General features: G+C 48.1%; 1 protein-coding gene across 2 annotated transcripts in view; it reads right to left on the bottom strand.

The window, feature by feature from the left end:
• The window catches only part of TBCE (tubulin folding cofactor E), a 712453-nt gene that overhangs the window by 428938 nt on the left and 267200 nt on the right, over positions 1–16315 (bottom strand). The gene's annotated exons all lie outside the window — the stretch shown is intronic.

A 16315-nucleotide genomic window follows, 5' to 3' on the forward strand; every position in this document is an offset into this window, starting at 1 on the left:
AGCCATCAAGAGTTATACATAAAGCCTTTAAACAAGCATACAATACTCATAGAATTTGACTGTTTAATAATTCAATTAAGAAAATGGAACATAAGGTAACATATGTACTTCCATATGTAAATTCGGCCAACAAACTTAGAGATATGATATGCAAACACTGGCCGATGCCGAGGTTACATGCTGTGCTTATAAATGGTCTGAGATTTGCCTATACACGGGGCAAAACTTGGGAGAGAGATTGTCCAATTATCGAATATATATGATCAAAACAGTGGCCACAGTAAATGTGATAAAAGTAGGTATTGCCCATATGTTTTAGAGACGAAGGTAATTCAAATTCCAAATAAAAGATTAGACCAAAAATTTCTGCTCCATTATAAAACGGATTGTAAGTCTTTTGTAATTTATAGGATAAGGTGTCCATGTGGTCTATGGTACATAGTTCAAACTATTAGAAAAATTAAATTTCATTTGGACCAACATTTGAGCAAAGCGAAGATACTTACCTGTAGCTGCTATTCTCTGAGGGCAGCAGGCTGATAATCCTCACAAATGGGCCGACGATCCATGCCGGCCCAGGAACCAGCATTTCACATAGCAAAAACTTTGCTAAACCCTTCTAAGAGCACCGCGCATCCGCCTGCGCTGAGTGTCTTCACGCCGGCCGCACAGCCGTGCACCTCAGTTCAGTGAAGAGTAAATAAGAGAGATAAAGGAGACAACTCCAAGTGGAGGTGGGCGAGTTTGTGAGGATTATCAGACCGCTGTCCTTGGAGAATAACTGCTACAGGAAAGTATCTTCACTCTTTCTGAGGACAAGCAGGCTGAATAATCCTCACATGTGGGGTATCCTAGCATCCAGGCTCACTCATAACAATAAACATTAGTCAATTGGGCCTCCCAACAGCGAGGACATAAGGTAGATTAACCTGAAACTATATACAAACTACCTGAGAGTGCAGCCTGGAACAGAATTAAACAGGCCTTGGGGGGAGGGTGGGGAGGTGGATTCTATACCCCAAACAGATTCTGCAACACTGACTGCCCAAACCAACTGTTGCGTCGGGTATCCTGCTCAAGGCAGTAGTGTAATCTGAATGTGTGGTCTGAAGACCACGTTGCAGCTTTGCAAATCTCTTCAATGGAGGCTAAGTGAGCCACCGATGCAGCCATGGCTATGACACTATGAGCAGTGACATGGCCCTCCAGAGTTAGCCCAGCTTGGGCATAAGTGAAGGAAATGCAATCTGCTAGCCAATTGGAGATTGTGCGTTTTCCGATGGCGACTCTCTTCCTGTTGGGATCAAAAGAAACAAACAACTGGGCGGACTGTCTGAAGGGCTTCGTCTCCATGTAAAAAGCCAATGTTCTCTTGCAGTCCAAGGTGTGCAAACTGCTTTCACCAGGGTGGGCATGAGGACGAGGAAAAAATGTTGGCAAGACAATAACTGATTCAGGTAGAACTCCAGCACCACCTTCGGTAGGAACTTAGGGTGTGTGGGAAGGACTACTCTGTTGTGATGAAACTTAGTTTAAGGTGCATACAGTACTAGGGCCTGAAGCTCACTGACCCCACGAGCTGGAGTAACAGCCACCAAGAAAACAACCTTCCAGGTCAAGTACTTCAGATGGCAGGAATTCAGTGGCTAAAAGGAGCTTTCATCAGCTGGGTGAGAATGACACTGAGATCCCATGACACTGATGGAGGTTTGACAGGGGTCTTTGACAAAAGCAAACCTTTCATGAAGCAAACAACTAAAGGTTGTCCAGAGATAGGTTTACCTTCTACAAGCTGATGATCAGGGCCGTGCCTAGGGACTCTGGCGCCCCCCTGCAGACTATCAGTTGGCAGCGGCCCGCCCTCCCCCCCCCCCCCCCCCGTGAAAATGATCGCTCACCACTTGCTACACTGACAGGAATTGTCAGCAATATTCTTAGAAACAAATTGCTATACATTGCAAAATAAGATAGTAGATGTAAATTCTCAAAGTGGACATATTCCAAACACTAAAATGAAAATAAAATGATTTTTTTTCTACCTTTGTTGTCTGGTGACTTTCTTTTTCTGATCATGCTGGCCCAGTATCTGATTCTGCTGCTATCTGCCCTCTTAACTCAGTTTCCAGGGCTTCCTTTCCATTTATTTCTTTCCTTATCTCCTTTCTGGTCCTCAGCTTCTGCCTATTTTCTTCATCCATGTGCAGTTTTTCTCCTCTCTTCCTTTTCCCTCATTTCATCTCCTTCATCTCTCTTCCCTCCCCTCTATGTCCAGCAATTTCTCCTCTCTCCCTGAGCCCTGCCCTCCCATCCATGCTCCTCTGTCCCCTGCCCCCTCCATTCATCCCTATCCAGCAATTCCCCTCTCTCCCTGAGCCCTGCCCTGCAATCCATATCCATCCATGCCCATCTGTCCCCTGCCCCCTCCATTCATCCCTATGCAGCAATTCCCCTCTCTCCCTGAGCCCTGCCCTCCCAATCCATGCCCATCCATGCTCCTCTGTCACCTGCCCCCTCCATTCATCCCTATCGAGCAATTCCCCTCTCTACCTGAGCCCTGCCCTGCAGTGCATATCCATCCATGCACATCTGTCCCCTGCCCCCTCCATTCATCCCTATCCAGCAATTCCCCTCTCTCCCTGAGCCCTGCCCTCCCAATTCATGCCCATTCATGCTCCTCTGTCCCCTGCCCCCTCCATTCATCCCTTTCCAGCAATTCCCCTCTCTCCCTGAGCCCTGCCCTCCCATCCATATCCATCCATGCCCATCTGTCCCCTGCCCCCTCCATTCATCCCTATCCAGCAATTCCCCTCTCTCCCTGAGCCCTGCCCTCCCAATCCATGCCCATCCATGCTCCTCTGTCACCTGCCCCCTCCATTCATCCCTATCCAGCAATTCCCCTCTCTACCTGAGCCCTGCAGTCCATATCCATCCATGCCCATCTGTCCCCTGCCCCCTCCATTCATCCCTATCCAGCAATTCCCCTCTCTCCCTGAGCCCTGCCCTCCCAATTCATGCCCATCCATGCTCCTCTGTCCCCTGCCCCCTCCATTCATCCCTTTCCAGCAATTCCCCTCTCTCCCTGAGCCCTGCCCTCCCATCCAATCTCCTCTGTCCCCTCCATTCATCCCTAATTCCCTATCCAGCAATTCCCCTCTCTCCCTTCCATGACCCCCCCCCCCTCACATCCATGCTCCTCTCTCCTCCCGCTCCCATCATGTCCCAGTTGGCCTGGCCCACCCTCTTCGCATCTCTCCCCTGCCCTCCCGCTCCCATTGTTCAACTGCCCGCCCTCTTCTCTCCCCCCAACATCCCTTTTCTTTTTTTCTTTTTAAATTTACCTCCGTGGCGGAACACAGCGAAGGGAAGGCTAGAGACATCGGGAGCGCCGCCTCCTTCTCTGACGCTGCGCTGCTGGACCGCCACAAAGGTAAATTTAAAAAGAAAAAAAAAAGAAAAGGGATGTTGGGGGGGGGGGAAAAGAGGGCGGGCAGTTGAACAATGGGAGCGGGAGGGCGAGCGAGGTGAGCATGGTGCGGTGGCGCCCCCCTGCCATGCTTACCCCGCTTACCGTGTTGGCACGGCCCTGCTGATGATATCCACTAACTGTGCTAAGGTGAACCCTTACAGAGTTGGCCTTGAGACCAGTGTAGAAGGTATTCAAGTAGGGTCTGTGTAGGACAGGAAAGGGGATCTACGGCCATGCTGTCACACCAGACAGCAAATCTCCTCTATTTAAAAGAGTAACACCTCTTAGTGGAATCTTTCCTGGAAGCAAGCAAAACTCGGGAGACACCCTCTGAAAGACCTAAGGAGGAGAATTCTAGGCTCTCAACATCCAGGCCGTGAGAGCCAGAGACTGGATGTTGGGATGTAGAAGCAACCCCTCGTTCTGGGTGATCTCCACAGTTCTTCGGAGGACAATTCCAGAAGAAGAGGGAACCATATCTGACACGGTCAGTAGGGTGCAATCAGAATCATGGTTCCATGGTCTTGCTTGAGGTTCAGCAAATTCCCCACAAGAGGTATGGGAGGATATGCATGCAGAAGGCTTGTTCCTCAATGTAGGAGGAAGGCATCTGACACTAATTTGTCGTGGGCCTGAAGCCTGGAATAGAACTGAGGGACCTTGTGTTTGATTTGAGTGACAAAAAGATCCACCGAGGGGGTGCCCCATGCTCATAAGATCTTGCGGGCAACGCCCATATTCAGCGACCACTCATTAGGTTGCTTTACCCTACTCAGCCTGTCGGCCAGACTGTCGATTATGCCTGCCAGATAAGTGGCTTGGAGAAACATGCCATGATGACGTGCCGAAAGCCACATCTGGATGGCCTCCTGACACAGAGGGGGAGATCCGGTGTCCCCCTGCTTGTTGGTGTAGTACATCGCAACCTAATTGTCTGTTTGAATTAAGCTAATTTGGTTGGACAGCCGATCTCTGAAAGCCTTTAGAGCATTCCAAATCGCTCAAAGTTCAAGGAGGTTGATCTGAAGACCTGTTTCCTGGGGGGGGGGGGGGGGGGGGGGGCAGGCTCCCTGAGTGTGAAGCCCATATACATGAGCCTCCCACCCCAGGAGAGATGCATCCGTCGTTAGCACTTTTTGTGGCTGAGGAATTTGAAATGGGTGTCCCATGTAATTGTCCACCATTGGAGAGAATGGACAAGGTGGACACATGGATGACATCTTCCAGGTTCCCCGTGGCTTGACACCACTGAGAAGCTAGGGTTCACTGAGCAGATCTCATGTGCACTCATGCCATGGGCGTAACATGAACTGTGGAGGTCACGTGCCCCAAGAGTCTCAACATGTGACGAGCTGCGACATGCTGAGATGCTCGAACCATGGACACCAGGGACAGAAGGTTGTCTGCCCGGGTCTCAGGGAGACAGACTCGAACTGTTCTTGGGTTGAGCAATGCTCCCGTGAATTCCAATTTCTGTGCTGGATTGAGATGGGACTTGGGGTCATTGATTACGAACCCTAATAGTTCCAGCATCTGAATAGTTCTCCGCATGGAGTGTGCTTGTCACCAGCCAATCATTGAGATAATGTCACGTCCATGGTTGTGACTCCTCTTCTGCTCACCTGATTCCCCGGAGTGCAGCTTCAGGGATGGCTCCTGCCTGGCCAGCTTCCAAGATGGCTCCTGCCTGGCTAGCATCTAAGATGGCTTCTGCCTGTTTTTTTTTTTGTTACATTTGTACCCCGCACTTTCCCACTCATGGCAGGCTCAATGCGGCTTACATGGGGCAATGGAGGGTTAAGTGACTTGTCCCGAGTCGCAAGGAGCTGCCTGTGCCTGAAGTGGGAATTGAACTCAGTTCCTCAGTTCCCCAGGACCAAAGTCCACCACCCTAACCACTAGGCCACTCCTCCACTCTGTTCCAGCTTCCAAGATGGCTCCTGTCTGTCCTTCCTGTGTGCTCACTTCCTATGTGTTTCAAGCCTCTCTTTGGTGTCAGTGTGTTCCCTGCTTCTGTCCTGCTGTAGGTGACATCATCAATGAGAGCCTTTATAAGGAAGTGCTGTACTGGCATTCAGGTTAGTCAGTGTACTGTTGAACTGCTACACAGCCTTGCTTTGGGCTCTTGCCCTTCCTGCTTTGGGCTCTTGCCCTTCTGCTTGTTGTGTCTGTGGACTGCTAGTCCTTCTGGTGCTTCACTCTGTGTGTGGAGCTACTGAAGCTTCAGCCTTTGTTTGTTCCCTGTCTGTGTTGGGAGCATCTGAAGCTTCAGCCTTTAGCCTGCAGCCTGCCCAAAGACTCTGGTATTCCTGGTTTATTCTACTATTTGCCGCCTGCCCAAGACTCTGCTAGTTTCTGGTTTATTCTACTGTTGGATTCTGCCCAGCTTGGGTGGATGTCCTGAGTCCTGCTTCTGCCTAGCTTGTATGTCAATCCTGAATCCTGCTTCTGACCAGCTTATGTCTTTATCCTGAGTCCTGCTTCTACCTAGCTTGTATGTACATCCTGAACCCTGCTTCTACCTAGCTTGTATGTAAACCCTGAATCCTGCTTCTGACCAACTTATGTCTTTATTCTGAGTCCTGCTTCTATCTAGCTTGTATGTATATCCTGAACTCTGCTTCTGCCCAGCTTGTGTGCATATCCTGAGCCCTGCTTGCCCAGCTTGTGGGTCTATCCTGAATCCTACTTCTGCCCAGCTTATGTGTATATCCTGAACCCCATTCCTGCCAAGCTTGCATGCTTATTCTGAACCCGGTTTCTGCCAAGCTTGTCTGCATATCCTGAACCCCGCTTCTGCCAAGCTTGAATGTATGTCCTGATCCCTGCAACTGTCAAGCTTGTATATACCTCCTAACCTCTGCTTCTGCCAAGCTTGTATGTATATCCGAGCCCCTGCTTCCGCCTAGCCTTTGTGTTTCCCCTGTCCGCTTAGACTGTCTTGTGTTCTTGCCTAGTGGCAGCATGGAAGCCTTCAGTCCTAGTCTAGTACCTAACCAAGCCTCCCGCTTGTATCCTAGACCCAGAGGGGGGTCCTCTGGGCTTTCAGTTCCTGCCCTGTCCTGCAAGTCCTGCCGGCCACCTTCACTCAGGGGCTCAACTCCTGAGGAACGGTGGTCAAGCGCAGGTGAAGCTGTTCCAGTTCTGCCTGTTCTAGTTTGCCCGCCTCAGTTACTACTCCAGAGTTCCAGTCCTGCTCTTCCTTGTATCCAGTTCCAGGGTGGTCTTGCCTGCCTCAGCCACTCCTCGGCAGTGGTCCAAGGGCTCACGAATTCCGGTTCTGCCTCGAGAACCCGACAGATAAGGGAACACATGCACTCCCAGTCTGCGAAGTGACACCGCAACCACTGCTAGGCATTTTATGAAAACTCTGGGTGCTGACGCCAGGCCAAATGGCAGAACGAGGTACTGAAAGTGCTGCGTTCCCAGCCAAAATCGAAGATACTTCCTGTGAGTTGTAAGTATCGAGATATGAGTGTAAGCGTCCTTTAAGTTCAGAGAGCATAGCCAATCGTTTTTCTGAATCATGGGAAGAAGGGTGCCCAGGGAAACCATCCTGAACGTTTCTTGGACTAGGAATTTGTTCAGGGACCTTAGGTCTAGTATGGGACACATCCCCCTGTTTTCTTCTGCACAAGGAAGTAAATGGAATAGAATCCCAGCCCTTCTTCCCCTGGTAGAACGGGTTAAACCGCATGGGCCTTCAGAAGGGCGGAGAGTTCCTCTGCAAGTACCTTCCTGTGCTGGAGCTGAACCAATGACCTCCCAGTGGGCAATCTGGAGGTTATTAGAGGCCACCTTTGGTGAAAAAACATTAACCTCCCCCAACCGGCAAGTCATCCAGCACGAACACTTTTAGTTTGGCTACGCTTTCCTGGAGCCAGTCAAAAGCCCGTTCCTTGCTTTTGCTGGGGAGCAGTAGGGGCTGAGCCTGAGTAGGCTGGTGAGACGCCAGAGTGTACCTGTGCCTAGAACAGGAATAGGGGGCACTCCGTGATCCACCAAAATACCTCCTAGTTGAAGAGGTGGTAGCAGAAGGCGCCCGGCGGGAGAAAGAAGCCAAAGCATCTGTGTGCTTCTTGGTCTGGTCAACCAGATCTTCTACATTCTCTCTGAAAAGATTATCCCCCCCGGCAAGGAACATCCGCTATTCTCTGCTGGACCGAATGATCCAGGTCAGAAACACGCAGCCATGAGAGTCTGTGCATTGCTATACCTTGAGCAGAGATTCTGGATGCTACATCAAAAGTGACATATGCGCCCCTGGCCAAAATTTTATGACACGCTTTCTGCTGCCTGACCAGCTGGCGAAAAGGTTTGGCCTGCTCAGGAGGAAGGGCATCGCTCAAAGTAGACAGCTGCCACATCAAGTTCCACAAGTGGATGCTCATGAAGAGCTGGTATGATTGGATACAGGCAGCAAGCATAGCAGCCTGATACATTTTTCTCCCGAAAGAGTCCAAGGTCCTAGCTTCTCTGCCAGGGGGCGCCAAAGCATAGTCCCTAGAACTCTTGGCTCTCTTGAGGGCGGAGTCCACCACCATGGAGTTATGGGGTAACTGAGACCTCATTAACCCAGGTTCACCATGGTTCCGATACTAAGAATCTGTCTGCTTAGGGATCACGGGACTAGACAGAGGAGACGCCCAGTTCCGCATAATGACTTCCCTGAGTAACTTATGCAAAGGAGCTGTCACTGCTTCTTTAGGTGGAGAGGTGTAGTCCAGGACCTTGAGAATCTCAGCCCTGGGCTTATCCTCCACATCTACGGGCATGGCCTGAGCCATTTCCCGCACAAAAGATGAGGCAAGGCACTCAGGAGAAGACAGTGTCCTTTCAGGTGGAGAGGACTCATCTGAGGAGAAGTACCTGGTATCTTCCTCAGACTCCCACGATCGCTCCTCCTCAGTGTCGGAAAGAACGTCCAAGACCAAACCCGCCTCGACGCTGAAGACCCATGGTCTCAATGGCGATGCTGAGGGGCCGACCCCCACACGGACTGCGGCGAAGCTTCCTCCATCGACGTCGATGGGGAGTCAACCTGGGTGGCAGCTGATAACGGAGCCGCAAGTGGTACCGAGCTTGGGGACCTCACCGCGGGTGGAGGGCCAGAGACAGCAGCAGCAGGTGATGCGGTAGGTGCAAGCATCCCTGACACGGATACAGATGTACGCAGCAGTCCCTCCGCTCTGGAAGCAAGGCCCGAATGCGCTTGTCGAGAGCCGCCATTGGAAAAGGCTGCAGGGCCAGTGGAGCAGTCTGTGGCAGCATCGCCTAGGGTTCGGGAGCAGGAACCGGGTTGCTGAGAGACCGATGCTTCAGTACCTCTTGTATGGAGGGGGAGCAATTCTCCCAGTGTTTACGCTTCTCAGGTGCCGAATCCCTTGGCGCCCCGGAGCTCCCGGCTCCAAGCGTTGATGGGGAACGTGTCGATGCTTCTTAGCCTTCGCTCGATGCACCTCACTGAGGCTCCTTGGTGCCAGCGAGGACGACGTTTTATCCCTACGTCGCCTCAGGGTCAGGTCTGAAGATGGACGGTGTCACGTCTTTGGCCGTGACCACCCTCAGACTTACCTTATTCCTGGGGGTCAGCTTCCTAGCTGGCTCCTGTTTCTTCTGTCTGTCCTTTCTGAGCTAGCTCTGGCTCCCTGTGCTGGCTGCATCCAGCAGCATGACACTAATTGCTTCACTATACTACACATGTGGGTGTTGCCTGGGTTAGCTCTCTCTCTCTCTCTCTCTCTGTCTCTGTGCTGGCTGCTTCCAGCATGACTCTAATTGCTTCACTACACTACACCTGGGTGTGGGAAGCCTCTCTGTGTTTCACTGTGCTTTCTGCCTGCTCCTTGGTTTGTGCCTGAACAGCCTCCGTAGTTAGAGATTGCTGCAGCTGCGCCTCTGGTGTTGAAGCGCTTTATTAAGCACTTAGAGACTGCAGCCTTTGCCTTTGCATCGTCTAAGGTCCCTGGTATGTTAGAGTGCTCTATGCACTGCTACCTTGTCCAGTTCAGTGTGAGTTTCTAGCTTGTTACTAGTAGCTTGGGCATAGCCTTTCTTGTTGGCTTGTGTACAGCTTTACTAGTTCTCCTGTGTGCTGTGTTGTGTGAGTTCCTAGCGTGTGACGAGTTAGCTTGGGCACTGCTTTGCTTGTTAGCTTGTGTACAGCTTTCCTAGTTCTCCTGTGTTTGCTTAGTGTGAGTTTCTAGCTTTGACTGGTTAGCTTGGGCATAGCTTCCCTGTTAGCTTGTGTACAGCTTTTCTAGTCTTCTTGTGTTTAGCTTTCTGGTTTTCCTGTGTGTTTTTTCCTTTGCTTCTGGAGCTTCAGCCCTAGTCCTGTCCGCTGCCAGTACTCCTTGCTACTGGAGCTCCAGCCATAGTCTTGCTCCTTGACCTGACCATTGCCTGAATCTGACTACTCTCTGCCTGCTGTCTGACCTGACTACTGCCTGTACCCAGATATTCTCTGCCTGCGGCCAGACCTGACTATTCCGGAACCCGGACATTCCCTACCTGTCTGCCTTGCTTTCGCCTAGGTGCCTGGGGGCACTTCTGTATCCTGATTCCTGTTATTCCTGCCTGCTAGTTCCAGTTCCGGTTTTCCTGTAAGCCCTGCCGGCTGCCCGAACCTGAGGGCTCAACCCTCGGGGAACGGTGGCTAAGCATAGGTGAAGCCTAGGTCCAGTGTGTTCCAGTTCCGTGGGTTCCGGTCCCCCACTCCAGTGTGTACCAGTCAAGTGGGCTCCACTCCAGTGTGTACCAGTCGAGTGGGTTCCAGTCCTGTGTATCCCTGTGCAGAATTCCAGTCCAGGGTTCCAGTCCAGCCTTGCCTCTGCTTTGAAGGTGACCTTGCCTGCCACTGCCGCTCCACGGCAGTGGTCCAAGGGCTCACAAACCCAGTGCTTCCGGGGAAGAAGCCTGACAGAATGCCAAGGTCCTCGAGAACGCGACAGATGGTCCCGGGGGACCTGCATAGCAGGAGACCTCGAGGCAGGTGGAGACCCACTCGATGCCTCACTGCTCCCAGCAGCCATGCCTACCTCCACTCCCGACGTCGATGCTTCCCTCGATGTCGACGACGCCAACCTCGGTACCGATGTCGATGCAGATGGCGAAGGACCGGACCAAGCCCCAAAAGGTTTCTCGATCCAGTTGAGTCCTTTTCTTCATACAAAGACAAAGGGCACAACGAGCTGGGCTATGGTCGGGCCCAAGGCACTTGATACACCACGAATGGGTATCTGTGCCTGAGATGGTCTGGTTGCACCTAGTACAGCGTTTGAAGATGCTGGGAGTCCTCGATGACATGGAAGGGAAGACAGCACCAGCTAAATCAAAAGTCTTGATTGTGCCAAGAAAAAGGGCACAAAAGGAGAGAAGGACCCGGCCAAGCAGCCTAAAAGTGGCTGCAACAGAAAATAAAAAAAACTTTACATGGTGGAAAATAAGCTAAGGAAATATAAAGGGAAAATCTCTTTTTTTTTTAACAAAATGAACTAAGAGAAAATTGAAAATATGAAAAAAACTCGCACAGAAACGGTGAAGGCTCTTTCCCAGACACACAGAAGAGCCACATAGATTCACTGCTGCTCCTCGCGCGGGAAGGAGGGGGGGGGGGGGGAGGAGAGAGAACTGAGCACAGGTGGAAAGACACTTGGCGCATACGCAGTCGGACGCACAGTGCGCTCACATATGGAAGCACCATTAGTGCAACATTGGGTCACTACCCAGCATATTTTGCAAGATTTATTATTTGTAATGCTTATTCAATTAGATCAGAATAGCAGGGGTGACAATGCAAAAAAACATTGCGATCGGAACAGAAATTGATATTTAAGTGGGATACAGTAGCTCCGAAGGGCTTTAATAAAGAAAGAGTGGCCTATATGCTAGGAGGGATGGCAGTCCTCTTTCAGTGAAACCGGGTAGTGTAAGTACTGCGCATGTGTAGGCATCCTAATGGGACCGGCACCATTGCTCTTATGGCCCGAACTAGGATGCTTCCTGCGTTTATGTCTGTGAGAGTTAAAATTAAGATATGAAAAAGTAGATGTTATAATGTGAAGACATTTTGGGGGAAGCACATGATATGCAATGTTTAAGAGCTCTTTTCTATGTTATTGTTTCCATGTTAATTTTAGCTAAAACCCCCGATGACGAGTAACAGCATGGGACTGTGTTGGTTTTAAGCAGATGAAATAATACAGATATATATAATCGGTCAATCAGGAATTGAAGGAAAAAAAGGAGCAGTTAACGGTCATACTTAATTGCACTGTTTGATATTAGAATTCAGAATAGTATGCAAACTGGAGTTACACACAAAGCAATTCATCTCAGATGGATTTTTCTTTGGAACAACCTGGACATCAGTAATCTCTTGAAAACAAATTTTGATATGGTGTGTTAATGTGGTGGATGATCAGACTCAAAAACAAAAGGATAATATTATAGCGAAAAATATATGAGATCAAAACATTATATTATACTCAAGGGATATATGACAAGTTGCTGTTGAATTCCGAACACTGTAATAGAGAGAAAATGATGTAAGACTGGGTCCTCATTTACAACCAATATTGCTGTGTATAACCCATATATGTTATATGTCCGTGTGTATTACAAGTACGTCTGATTTTTAAGGTAGAGTGGTATGAAAGTATGATGAATGGTGAATATTTTAAAGGATTTAATGAGATTTAACTAAGAAAGGAGACAAGAATTTTGAGAAATGTTTAACTGGATAATTTTGATAAAAAGTGAATATAGTGGTTAGGAGTGGCCTAGTGGTTAGGGTGGTCGACTCAGTTCCTGGGGAACTGAGTTTGATTCCCACTTCAGGCACAGGCAGCTCCTTGTGACTCTGGGCAAGTCACTTAACCCTCCATTGCCCCAGATACAAATAAGTACCTGTATATAATATGTAAGCCGCATTGAGCCTGCCATGAGTGGGAAAGCGCGGGGTACAAATGTAACAAAAAATATATATATATATATATATATTGTATGGTTACTTGAAGTTTATTATAATAAATGCGGATGAGAAATATCTACATGCAATCCTCGAGGATTGAACTCGGACAAGCCCGCTCTAAATCCTCCTTTGTGGCTGGTGTTCCTTCATATATTATACATAAACTAATTTTAGTACGTACAGGCTCATGTTTTGCGGAACCGACTTGGAGAGCACACTGTGCCACATGCCCACTAAGTTGGTTACTCACATTCAAAGAAAATACACTGTCCACTTATGAAATTTCAAGCAATATATTACAGAAAACGTTTAAAAACTAATTCAATTTCAAAAAAATCCATCAAATTTTATAGTTTTAATCCACATTGTGCTTTCTTAGTAGTGGATATGAAAGCTAAAGAGGATCACTGCTATTTTTAGTCCTTCTCCAAAAATAAATTCTTCTGAAGGCCTACTATATGATTATTTATTTTATTTACTACATTTGTATCCCACATTTCCCCACCTATTTGCAGGATCAATGTGGCTTACATAGTATTGGAGAGGCGTTAGCAGTCTCCGGTGTGAACAAATACAAAGTGATATTATGGTAAGATAAAGTTCATGTGGCACAGCCACATTAGGGAATCGTACAGCGGAAGAGTTGTGTTATGTCCATTACGCCCTTTGGTTTTGTTGTGTCATGTGTCGCAGATAGCAGGCATTTAGGTTGGGTCGGTGGGGTATGCCTTTTGAAACAGGTAAGTTTTTAGTGTTTTCCGGAAGTTTAGGTGGTCATACGTGGTTTTCAAGGCTTTTGGTAGCGCGTTCCACAGTTGTGTGCTTATGTAGGAAAAGCTGGATGTGAAGGTTGACTTGTATTTAAGTCCTTTGCAGCTTGGGTAGTGCAGACTTAGATAAGATTGTGTTGATTCGGATGTATTTCTAGTTGGTAGGTCGATCAGGTGTGTCATGTATCCTGGGGCTACACCATAGATAATTTTGTGAACCAGGGTGCAGATTTTGAATGCGATGCGTTGATTGGGAGCCAGTGTAGTTTTTCACGGAGGGGTTTTGCGCTTTCGCATCGCGTTTTACCAAATATAAGCCTGTCTGCCGTGTTTTGAGCAGTCTGAAGTTTCTTTAAGGTTTGTTCTTTGCATCCCACATAAATTCCATTGCAGTAGTCTATGTGGCTTAGGTTGCAGAATGTTTGTTTATTTATTACATTTGTATCCCACATTTTCCCACCTATTTGCAGGCTCAATGTGGCTTACAGAGTTTGGTTATGACATAATCATTCCCTCAGGAAGAATTGTTTCACGCATTTTCCACATTGAATGGAACATTTTCTTTGTTGTGGATTTCACTTGGCTCTCTAGTGTTAAGTTACGGTCCATTACAACGCCAAGGATTTTGAGGCTGTCTGAGATAGGGAGGGTGTAATCTGGGGTGTTGATGCCTGTGGGGTTGTCTGCGTTATGTTGGGATGAGAGGATGAGACAATGTGTTTTTTTCCTTATTGAGTTTTAGTTAAAATGCATTTGCCCATGAGTCCATGATGTTCATGCTGAGCTTGACTTCGTTGGTGATTTCTGTCAATTTAGTTTTGTAAGGAATGTATATTATGACATCGTCTGCATAGATGAAAGGGTTAAGGCCTTGGTTGTCTAAGGACTTGGCTAGTGTGGTCATCATTAGGTTGAAGAGGGTCGGCGACAATGGTGATCCTTGTGGTACTCCGCAGTCAGCTTTCCATGGTGATATGTTTGAGTTTGATTTTACTGTTCTTGTGGTTAAGAAACCCTTGATCCAGCCAAGTATATTTCCACCAATCCCAAAGTAATCTAGTAATCTTAGTAGTATATTATGGTTTACCATGTCGAATACACTAGACATGTCGAATTGAAGGAGGAGGATATTGTTTCCTATTGCTATCTCCTGTTTGAATTTGGCTAGGAGAGTGAGTAGTACTGTTTCCGTGCTGTGGAGGGGGCGAAAACCTGACTGTGACTCGTGTAATATTGAGAATTTGTTTATGAAGTCTGTAAGTTGTTTGGTTACCATGCTCTCCATCAGTTTGACTACCAGCGGGATAGATGCTACTGGACGGTAGTTAGTGATTTCATGTGTCTTTTTCTTGGTATCTTTCGGTATAGGGGTGAGTAGGATATTGCCATTTTCCTTAGGGAAGAGGCCTTGCTGAAGCATGTAGTTTAGGTGGGATGTGAGGTCTGCTATGAAGCGGTCAGGGGCAGATTTTATTAGGTAGTTGGGACAGGTATCTCGTTTACAGTGTGTGTTGGAGAACCTGCTAATGCCTGGGTAACTGTTTCGATGGTAAGGAGAGTGAAGTTTGTCCAGGTTTGGTCAGCCGGGTATTCTCCAAAGGTTGGGTTCAGCTCAGTAAGGAAGTTTTCGATATCGGTGTTGTCCTGAGGTAGCGTATTGCGTAGGTTTATAATTTTTTCATTGAAATATTTAGCAAGTTTATCTGCCGATGGGATGTCTCTGCTCGTTGTAGTGACCAAGTTGGTGTCTAGGAGTTTGTTTACGAGTTGGTATAATTTTTCGGGTCTTTGTAATATGTCCCTATTTTAGTTTTATAGTATGATCTTTTTGCCTGTCTTATTGCATATTTGTTTCCATGCGTTGAGTAAATGTTCATCTTTTGTTTTACTCCATGCTCGTTCGAGTTTCCTAGATTTGTTGATTTTTAAGAATCAAGAATTAAACGATTCAAGCCCATATCCTGCCCATGCAACTAAATGTTGCATATGTGAGGTACTCCTTTAGGTAAGCATGGAATAACTAACTCTGCAGAACCTACTAGCAACAGATCAAAAGCCTCAAAGTTTCAAAGCAGAATTTCCAAAAATCAGATAAAGAATGCTTTAGTTCCGTATAGAAGACTGTGGAAAACAAAAAGGTGAAATGCACATGTTAAAAAGCTACTAGCAAAGCCTTAAACTGCCCTAAATCACTGTGTCACGTCTGTGGCCGTGACCCCTCTCAGACTCACCGTATTTCCGACGGTCAGCTTCTGAGCTAGCTCCGGTCTGTTCTTCCTGTGTTTGTTCTGTCTCTGTCTCTGTGTGCTGGCTGCATTGGATTGTCTGTGTGCTGTTTCCCGTTCCAGACTTCAGCTCAGTCCAGTCTGGATCTTCCGGCCTGCCAGACTTGCTTGTTTTGTTTGAACCTACACAGCACCCGTAGTTGTCTGGTGATTGCTGCAGCTGAGCCTCAGCTGCTGCTGGGATTATTAGCCATTTTGAAACTCTCTGCTTTGCCTCTGCATCGTCTAAGGCCCTGGTTTGTTGGTGCCTGCTGCACTTCTGCCTAGTCCAGTTTATAGTCTGTATTCTTGCCTGATTCTAGCTTAGTCTTTGTGTAGCTTTGTGTCCTGTACTGCTTGTTTTCTGAATTGTTTGTTTCCCAGTCTTGCTCTTGTTTGTATGTCTTTGTCTAGTGCTAGGTTGTCTGTGTTTCTTGTTCAGTGGCTGTCTGGCCGCTTTCAATTTGTCTCTTATCTACCTGTGTTTGTTCCCTGTTTCAGTGACTGCTTGCAGCTTTCAGATCTGTCCCTTGTCTGTCTGAGAGACCTAGTCTAGTTTTCTGCCTAGCCTCCCTGTGTGTATCCTGCTGGTATCCAGTTCCAGCCTTGTCCAGTAAGTCCTGCCGGCCACCTGCACTAAGGGGCTCAACTCCTGAGGAACGGTGGCTAAGTGCATGTGAAGTCTGGCCCTGTCAGAGTTCTGCCCTATCCCGGTGTGGGGTGGTTTTGCCTGCCACTGCCGCTCCTTGGCAGTGGCCCAAGGGCTCACAATCTGAGTTCCTGCTTTTGGAAAGCGTGAAACACTGGCTCTTCAAATCTTCTATTGCTGTCAAGTCTCTGAGTT

The sequence above is a fragment of the Microcaecilia unicolor genome, chromosome 3 (genome assembly GCF_901765095.1).
Source record: "Microcaecilia unicolor chromosome 3, aMicUni1.1, whole genome shotgun sequence".
Taxonomy (NCBI): domain Eukaryota; kingdom Metazoa; phylum Chordata; class Amphibia; order Gymnophiona; family Siphonopidae; genus Microcaecilia; species Microcaecilia unicolor.